Here is a 9633-nt window from a genome sequence, read left to right as displayed (position 1 = left end):
AGGAATGAAAGGAGAGGAAGAAGGAAGAAAGAAGGAAGGGAGGGAGGAAGAAGGAAGGAAATGAGGGCGGGAGAAAGGAAAGAAGGACAGGGGAAAGAAAGGAGGAATTGAGGAAGTAAGGAAGGGAGGGAGGAAGGAAGGAGGGAAAGAGGACGGACAGACGGAAGGAAAAGAAGAAGGGAGGAAAGAAGGCACAGTCAAAACAGACGGGGTCAATTTGACAGGAAGGTTAAGAGAGAGATTGATGGATCTATTTCCTGTTGGGAGAAGACGATGTGCCTCCGTCTCCAGTACACACACCAGTCAATAGGAAACAGGAAGGAAGTGACTGTTGGGGTTCCTAAAAGTAAACCTCAGTCAAGTCATTATGTCATTGATCCCTGGAGCAGTTACCCAGCAGGCAGCGTTCAGCACAGACTCTCCCATTGATCAGGCTGCAGTTACATCAGGAGACTAATGGAAAACAACAACATGCATGTAGCGACGGCAGTGACCGTGGCGACGGCAGTGACCGTGGCGACGGCAGCGGGTTCAGAGCGACGGAGAGACGATCAGGCTTTGTTTTCTCTCCACGTGCAGAGACAGCAGGGACAGTCTGGAGGTTGTTACTCATGGGTTGTTTTTGGTTATGAAGAAGGAGAGAGGAAGAAAGGGAAGAAGAAGGAAGGAAAGGAGAGAGGAAGGAAGGGAGGGAGGAAGGAAGGGTGGAAGGGAGGAAGAAGGAAGGAAAGGAAGACGGAAAGATGGCATGAAGGAAGAAAAGGAGGAAGGACAGAAGTAAGGAGGGAAAGAAGAAAGAAAGGGAGGAAGGACAGAACGAAGGAGGGAAGGAAAGAGGGAAAGGAGAAAGGAAGGAAGGAAGGAAGGACGGACTGAAGGAAGGAATAAAGGAAGGAAGGAAGGAGAGAAGAAAAGGAAGGAAAGAAAGAAGGAAAAGAGGACAGGAAAGATGAAAGGAAGGAAGAAAATGAGGAAGGACAGAAGGAAGGGAGGGAGGAAGGAAGGATGGACAGAAGGAGAGAAGGAAAAAAGGAAAAGAAGACAGGAAGGAAAGATGGAAGGAAGAAAGAGAGGGCGGACAGAAGGAAGGAGGGAAGGAAAGAGAGAAAGAAGGAAGAAAGGGAGGAAGGAAGGATGGACAGTAGGAGAGAAGGAAAGAAGGAAAAGAAGACTTCTTCCTTCCTCCCTCCTTTCTTTCCTTCCTTCCTTCCTTCCTTCCTTCCTTCCTCTCTCCTTTCCTTCCTTCTTGCTTCCTTCCTCCCTCCTTTCCTTCCTTCTTCTTTCCCTCCCTCCTTCCTCCCTCCTTCTCCTTCATCACTCCTTTCCTTCCTTCCTTCCTCCTTCCCTCCTTCATCACTCCTTTCCTTCCTTCCTTCCTTCCTTCCTTCCTTCCTTCCTTCCTTCCTTCCTTCCTACCTTCCTCCCTCCCTTCCTTCCTTGACAACAGGAGGCTCATATTTTAGGATCACCTTTCCATCCAAACATCCATTACTAACTATTTATGTTCTGCTCTGTAATGAACATTAAAGTTCACATAGCTAGTTTTTCAGTTTCTGTCTTTACCTGAATCCTCTGAACACGTTCAGGACTCAAAGTCTATTTTTTAAACCCTCAGCAGGTTTTAAAAGTTCAGGACCGGCTCTGTTCCCGAGCTCAGAACAGCCTCGGGCGTGTCCATAAATCCAGCGCTGCTTCCCCAGGTGAGCCGTCCAGCTTCCTGTTTGCAGTGAGGCAGCAAAGAGGAAGTAGTAGTTTCCTGGTTTTTATCAGTAAGGGTTTTTTAGTGTGATGCAAATATCAGAGACGTTGGTTTTGTCTCTGCAGAACTTCCTCTCCTGTCTGATTCCCTCTGCTGAGGCTGCACCACGCTTTCATGCTTTCTTTCTTTCTTTCTTTTTTTTAACGTTGTGTTTATTGAGAATTAAAGATATTTCAATATTGAACACAATCTGTCTGTTGTTCCTTCTTTCCTCCCTTACTTCCTACTGTCCTTCCTTCCTCCCTTACCTTCTTTCCTCACTTCCTTCCCTCCCATCCTTCCTCATGCCTTCTTTCCTCCCTTACTTCCTCCTGTCCTTCCCTTCTTTCCTCACTTCCTTCCTTCCATCCTTCCACCTTTCCTTCCTTCCTCCCTTCATTCTCTCCATACTTCCTTCCTCTTTTCCTCCCTCCCTCTCTCCCTCCCTCCTTAATCTCTTCCTTCCTCCTTTCCTTCCTCCTCTCCTTCCTCCTCTCCTTCCTCCTCTCCTTACTTCCTTCCTCTTTTTGCTCTCTTCCTTCCTCCCATCCTTCCTAATTCCTTCTTTCCTCAATTCCTTCCATCCTTCCACCTTTCCTACCCTCCTCCCTTCCTCCTCTCCTTACTTCCTTCCTCTTTTCCTCCCTTCCTTCCTTCCTCCAATCCTTCCTTTCCTTCCTCCTCTCCTTCCTTCCTTCCTCTTTTCCTCCCTTCCTCCCTCCCATCCTTCCTTATTCCTTCTTTCCTCCATTACTTCGTCCTGTCCTTCCTTCCTCCTTTACCTTCTTTCCTCACTTCCTTCCTTCCATCCTTCTGCCTTTCCTTCCTTCCTCCCTTACCTTCTTTCCCACTTGCTCCCTCCCTCCTTACTCCCTTCCTTCCTTCCTCTCCTTCCTTGCTTCCTCTTTTCCTCCCTTCCTTCCTCCCATCCTTCCCTTATTCCTTCTTTCCTCCCTTACTTCCACCTTTCCTTCCTTCCTCCGTTACCTTCTTTCCTCACTTCCTTCCTTCCATCCTTCTGCCTTTCCTTCCTCCCTTACCTTCTTTCCCACTTGCTCCCTCCCTCCTTACTCCCTTCCTTCCTTCCTTCCTTCCTTCCTTCCTTCCTTCCTTCCTTTCCTTCCTCCCATCCTTCCTTATTCCTTCTTTCTTCCATTACTTCTTCCTGTCCTTCCTTCCTCCTTTACCTTCTTTCCTCACTTCCTTCCTTCCTCCCTTACCTTCTTTCCCACTTGCTCCCTCCCTCCTTACTCCCTTCCTTCCTTCCTTCCTTCCTTCCTCTTTTCCTCCCTTCCTTCCATCCTTTCTCATTTCCTTCCTTCCTCCCTTCCTCCTCTCCTTACTTCCTTCCTCTTTTCCTCCCTTCCTTCCTTCCTCCAATCCTTCCTTTCCTTCCTCCTCTCCTTCCTTCCTTCCTCTTTTCCTCCCTTCCTTCCTCCCATCCTTCCTCATTCCTTCTTTCTTCCCTTACTTCCACCTTTCCGTCCTTCCTCCCTTACCTTCTTTCCTCCCTTCCTTCCTTCCTCCCTCCCTCCCTCCCTCCCTCCTTACTTCCTTCCTCTTTTCCACTACTTCCAGCCGCTGTGCATATTCTGTCTGAATGTCAGATGTATTATGGCCGCCTCGTGCAGACATGGACTCGTGTCTATATTTAGCTCTTCTCTTACCTCATAGATTAGAGGATGTGATGAGATATAAATGGATAATTGAGGTGTTTGTTCTTTGTTCTCTCTGTTTGCTCGTCTCGGAGCTTTAAGCTTCCAGTTATCGATTGATTGATTTGGGGATTCATTTTTATCGTTTGTTGAAGCTTGAAGAGGTTATTACAGATTTACAGCATCATGAAAAGGACTTAAGAAACATTTCCTATAAACAGACTGATATGAATCCAATCTGTATCCCTCCATCTTTAAGCCGGGCTCCTCCACAGTGACCTGAGAATACTTTAGCTCCGTGTTGGATGATGTAATCTTATTTTCTACTGATGTTCATTTAGCAGCTGAGTTTAGACTGTAATGTAGCAGAGCTGCAGATAAACCTTCCTATCTTCCTCCCGTCTGTTTTGACTGTTCCTTCTTTCCTCCCTTCCTTCCTTCCTTCCTTCCTTTCCTTCCTCCCTTCTTTCCTTCCTTCTGTCCTTTCCTTCCTTCCTTCCCTCCTTCTTTCTTTCCTTCTTCCTCCCTTCTTCCTCGTTTCCTTCCTCGTTTCCTTCCTTCTTCCTCCCTTCCTTCCTCCTCCTTTCCGTTCCTTCCTCCCTTCCTTCTTTCCTTTCCTCCTTTCCTTCCTTCTTTCCTTCCTCCCTTCTTTCCTTCCTTCTTTCCCTCCTTCTGTCCTTCTTTCTTTCCTTCCTTCTTCCTCCCTTCCTTCCTCCTTTCCTCCCTTTCTTCCTCCTTTCCTTTCCTTCCTCCCTCCCTTCTTTCCCTCCTTCTTTCCTTCCTTCTTACCTTCTTTCCCTCCTTCTTTCCTTTCCTTTCCTCCCTTCCTTCCTCCCTCGTTTCCTTCCCTTCCTTTCCTTTCCTCCCTCCCTTCCTTTCCTTTCCTCCCTTCCTACCTTCCGTCTTCCTGCTTTCCTTGCTTCTTCCTCCTTTCCTTCCTCCATTCCTCCCTCCTTCCTTCCTTCCTTCCTTCCTTCTCTCACATGATTTGACTAACAAATCCCAAATCAAGGTGCATTCAAGGCCTCGTAACTCTTTGTGTTTTTGGTGTGTCTGAGACAAAAGCTGACAGTCATGAGACAACGAGGTGAAATCTTGGTTCGTCAATCAAAAATGTCACAAACAGTCACCGTGAGACTCGTCCACTGGCTTCAAAGACAGACTGACGCAAAATTCTGACAGTTTTAGAAATTTAGGACCAAATTCTCCCAAAAGAGACTGCTGCTATTCATTCATTCATGTATTTATACAGTGTAAAGTTTCCCAGTTTTAGAAACTCTGGCTAATATTCAACTATATTCCCTGTGTGCTAGAAAAAGACACATAAACCAACATTGAAATGACCCCGAATGTGACAGTAAATCAAAGTGCAGTTTTTACATAAAGTTTAAAGTCTGTGTAAAGTAAGAATAAATATGTGTTCTGAGTTTGACATACCACAGAAAAGTGTGTTGTTAACCACCCTGCCAAATTTGAATGATTATAAAAATCGCCAAATATATGAAATTAGGCTTCAAAGTTGTGTAAAAATCAGCCTCTTTCTCTGCTCCCAGACGCTTAAGCCCCGCCCCCTACCAAGTGTCACCTGTCAATCAAAGTCACCACCTCTATCAGAAACATGGACACTACGTCTGAGAGCTTTCTGCAGCTAGCTCGGCGGCTAACTCAGCTAACTAGCTAACTGTAGACTGTAGTAGTAGTAGTGTGCGCTGAATGTATTTATACCTCTACAGCAGCACGGTTCGGGTTCCTTCCTTCCTTCCTTCCTTCCTTCCTTCCTTCCTTCTTTCCTTCCATCTGTCTTCCCTTCCTTCCTTCCTTCTTTCCTTCCATCTGTCTTCCCTTCCTTCCTTCCTTCTTTCCTTCCATCTGTCTTCGATTTCTTCCTTCCTTCCTTGTCGTCTCTTCCTTCCATCTATCCTTGCTCCCTTTCTTCCTTCCTTCCAGCTTTCCTTCCTGTATTCTCTCTCTTCTCCTCCTTCTTTTCCTCCTTTTTTTCCTTCCATCCTTCCTTCCTTTTAGTGGTTCGGCCCACATGAGATCAAATTGGGCTTTATTTGGCCCTTGAATCAAAATGACTTTGACACCCCTGCTCTAACTCCTCTGAATGTTAGGAGCTACTTTTAGCACTAAAGGAGTTAATTAGCACTGAAACCCGTTATTAGTTTCTCAGTCGGGGGTCTAAGTTTAGTTTTAGTCTTGTGAATATGGCTGCTGCCTGAGAACACTTTCTTCCTCCTCTTCACTCTCGACCTCAGCTGCAGCCATTTCCACCTGTCAAGTTTTCTCATTTCAGCTCTCATTGTTCTGTCACTGGTCAGTCTGAGCCTCCCAGTACAACCCGTCTCCTGAGCTCAGCATCACCCAGCAGTAATTCAGTCTGAAGCACTCTCCTCCGAGTCTGAATGTCATCAGACTGAGAACCTTCCTCCTTTCCTTCCTCCCTCCCTTCCTTCTCTCTTTACTTCCTTCCTGCCTGATTCAGTCTGAAGCACTCTCCTCCGAGTCTGAATGTCATCAGACTGAGAGCCATCCTCCTGTCCTTCCTCCTCTCCTTACTTCCTTCCTCTTTTCCTCCCTTCCTTCCATCCTTCCGCCTTTCCTTCCTTCCTTCCTTATCTCCTTACTTCCTTCCTCTTTTCCTCCCTTCCTTCCTCCCATCCTTCCTTATTCCTTCTTTCCTCCATTACTTCTTCCTGTCCTTCCTTCCTCCTTTACCTTCTTTCCTCACTTCCTTCCTTCCATCCTTCTGCCTTTCCTTCCTTCCTCCCTTACCTTCTTTCCCACTTGCTCCCTCCCTCCTTACTCCCTTCCTTCCTTCCTTCCTTCCTTCCTTCCTTCCTTCCTTCCTTGCTTCCTTCCTCTTTTCCTCCCTTCCTTCCTCCCATCCTTCCTCATTCCTTCTTTCCTCACTTACGTCCTCCTGTCCTTCCTTCCTCCCTTACCTTCTTTCCTCAGTTCCTTCCTTCCATCATTCTCTCCTTACTTCCTTCCTCTTTTCCTCCCTTCCTTCCTCCCATCCTTCCTTATTCCTTCTTTCCTCCATTACTTCTTCCTGTCCTTCCTTCCTCCTTTACCTTCTTTCCTCACTTCCTTCCTTCCATCCTTCTGCCTTTCCTTCCTTCCTCCCTTACCTTCTTTCCCACTTGCTCCCTCCCTCCTTACTCCCTTCCTTCCTTCCTTCCTTCCTTGCTTCCTTCCTCTTTTCCTCCCTTCCTTCCTCCCATCCTTCCTCATTCCTTCTTTCCTCACTTACGTCCTCCTGTCCTTCCTTCCTCCCTTACCTTCTTTCCTCAGTTCCTTCCTTCCATCATTCTCTCCTTACTTCCTTCCTCTTTTCCTCCCTTCCTTCCTCCCATCCTTCCTTATTCCTTCTTTCCTCCATTACTTCTTCCTGTCCTTCCTTCCTCCTTTACCTTCTTTCCTCACTTCCTTCCTTCCATCCTTCTGCCTTTCCTTCCTTCCTCCCTTACCTTCTTTCCCACTTGCTCCCTCCCTCCTTACTCCCTTCCTTCCTTCCTTCCTTCCTCCCATCCTTCCTCATTCCTTCTTTTCTCACTTACGTCCTCCTGTCCTTCCTTCCTCCCTTACCTTCTTTCCTCAGTTCCTTCCTTCCATCATTCTCTCCTTACTTCCTTCCTCTTTTCCTCCCTTCCTTCCTCCCATCCTTCCTCATTCCTTCTTTCCTCACTTCTTTCATTCCATCCTTCCTCCTTTCCTTCCTTCTCTCTTTACTTCCTTCTCTCTTTACTTCCTTCCTGCCTGATTCAGTCTGAAGCACTCTCCTCCGAGTCTGAATGTCATCAGACTGAGAGCCATCAGTGCGGAGGCTGCGATGGAGACGGAGTCAGAGTCAGATCTGTGCTTTTAAAAAGCTTTCATGTCCAGATGTGTGTTTACAGACATGCAACACTGAAACACCCACAGATGAAAAGCTCCAAAATACTCTCATAAAAGAAGCTGATACTCTGCACAGAGCCGTCTGGTCTGACTCTGACCGTTACTTTGGGTCACTGTGAGTAGTGAGAGGTTTTATTCAACTTTATTTTATCCAAAGATCTAAAAGACGAGCCTTTAACCCTCCTTCTTTCCTCACCTCTATCCTTCCTCCTTTCCTTCCTCCCATCCTTCCTCATCCTTTATTTCCTCCCTTACTTCCTCCCTTTCCTTCTTTCCCCACTTCCTCCCTTACCTTCTTTCCTCACTTCCTTCCGCCTTTCCTTCCTTCCTCCCTTCCTTCTCTCCTTACCTCCTTCCTCTTTTTCTCCCTTCCTTCCTCCATTACTTCCTCCTGTCCTTCTTTCCTCCCTTACTTCCTCCTGTCCTTCCTTCCTCCCTTTCCTTCTTTCCTCACTTCCTTCCTTCCTTCCTCCTTTCCTTCCTTCCTTCCTTTCTTCCTTCCTTTCCTCACTTCCTTCCTTCCTTCCTCCTTTCCTTCCTTCCTTCCTTTCTTCCTTCCTTTCCTTACTTCCTTCCTCTTTTCCTCCCTTCCCTCCTTCCATCCTTCTTCCTTTCCTTCCTCCCTTTCTTCTCTCCTTCCTTCCTTCCTCTTTTCCTCCCTCCCTCCCTCCTTACTCCCTTCCTTCCTCCCTTTCTTCTCTCCTTCCTTCCTTCCTCTTTTCCTCCCTCCCTCCCTCCTTACTCCCTTCCTTCCTCCTTTCCTTCCCTCCTTCCTTTCTTCCTTCCTTTCCTTACCTCCTTCCTTCCCTTACTCCTCTCCTTACTTCCTTCCTCTTTTCCTCCCTTCCATCCTTCCTCCTTTCCTTCCTCCCTTTCTTCTCTCCTTCCTTCCTTCCTCTTTTCCTCCCTCCCCTCCCTCCTTACTCCCTTCCTTCCTCCTTTCCTTCCCTCCCTCCCTTCCTTCCTTCCTTCCCTCCTTCCTTCCTTCTTCGACCTGAGGACAGTGAGCCTATTTGTCCAGATAGTGGTTCTAGTGTTGGGCAGGTTCCTGCTGTGCTTGGCGATGACATTTGGGTCGAGCGGTAATGAGCTGAGCTAACGGAGCAGCGCCGTACGGCAGGACAGCAGCGATCACAACAGCCCCGCTCTTAATTTTCCTCTAATCTTCCTCTCTCACCTTGGCTCCCGGCTCTCTAATCACCGCGTTAGGAGGAAGCCAGCGTTTAAATGAAGCAGCTTACTGGGTGATTAGGAAAAGGTAAATTATTCATTACAGAATGTGTAATCATAGAGCAGCCTTTGGTGGAGGGTGAGGGAATTCACGGGCCGATCTCCCCTGGAGCGAGACCACACCCCTCCTCCTCCTCCTCCTCCTCCTCCTCCTCCTCCTCCTCCTCCTCCTCCTCCCACCTGCCGCTATTGATGGCAGCCATGAGGAACACTGAGAGATGAAAGAGACACAGAGAGGTCAGGGAGCCGTGGCAAATCCACAGGTAATAAACTAGAAGCCTGAAAGCAGCTCGTTAGCAGGAGTTGTGAACTATTCCCCCTCACGTCAGGATTTGCTCTAACTCTATTAATGATGCAGAGCCAGACTAACACACACACACACTGGCTCTGTTTTCACTTTGGTTTTTTAACTCTCCAAACCGTCCGCCGAGACTCGATTGATCCCTGCAGCTCTCTGTGGGGAGGGTTTTTTTTAGTTTTTTTTTAGCTTTATTTTCTTTAAATTTGTGGTCAGAAGCCCACAGGTGGTTGTCTGGAGTGTAGACAGGATCACAGGAGATTTCTGAAGGCATTTTTTCTTTTTTTTTTAAATAGGAAGTGTTTTTCAAAAGCAAAGATGTTTTCCCAGAGACATCAGACTGTTAAAAGACTCCACATAAGCACATATCCTAAAAAGTTGTGTCAGTGTGTTTGCTTTTGGACTGAATTACTTTATTAACCCTCCTGTTGTCCTAGAGTCAAGGAAAGGAATGAAAGGAGGGAGGATGGAAGGGAGGAAGAAGGAAGGAGGGAGGGAGGAAGGAAAACAGAAAGGGAGGAATGAAGGACAGAGGAAAGAAGGAAGGGAGGAAGGTAGGGGGAGGAAGGAAAGAGAGAAGGAGGGAGGAAGGAACGAAGAAAGGAAGGGAGGAAGAAGAAAGGAAAAGAGGAAGGAAGGGAGGAAGGACGGGAGTAAAGGAAAAAAGGAAGGAAGGTAGGGAGAAAGGAAAACAGGAAGGGAGGAAAGAAGGACAGAGGAAAGAAGGAAGGGAGGAAAGGGAGGAAACAGAGAAGGAGGGAGGAAGGACAGACGGAAGGAAGGAAGGGAGGAAAAAAGGACAGAGGAAAGAA

This window comes from Scomber japonicus, chromosome 5 (assembly GCF_027409825.1).
Source record: "Scomber japonicus isolate fScoJap1 chromosome 5, fScoJap1.pri, whole genome shotgun sequence".
In the NCBI taxonomy this organism is placed as follows: domain Eukaryota; kingdom Metazoa; phylum Chordata; class Actinopteri; order Scombriformes; family Scombridae; genus Scomber; species Scomber japonicus.
The sequence above is the reverse complement of the archived record's forward strand: the minus strand, read 5'-3'. Positions refer to the sequence as shown.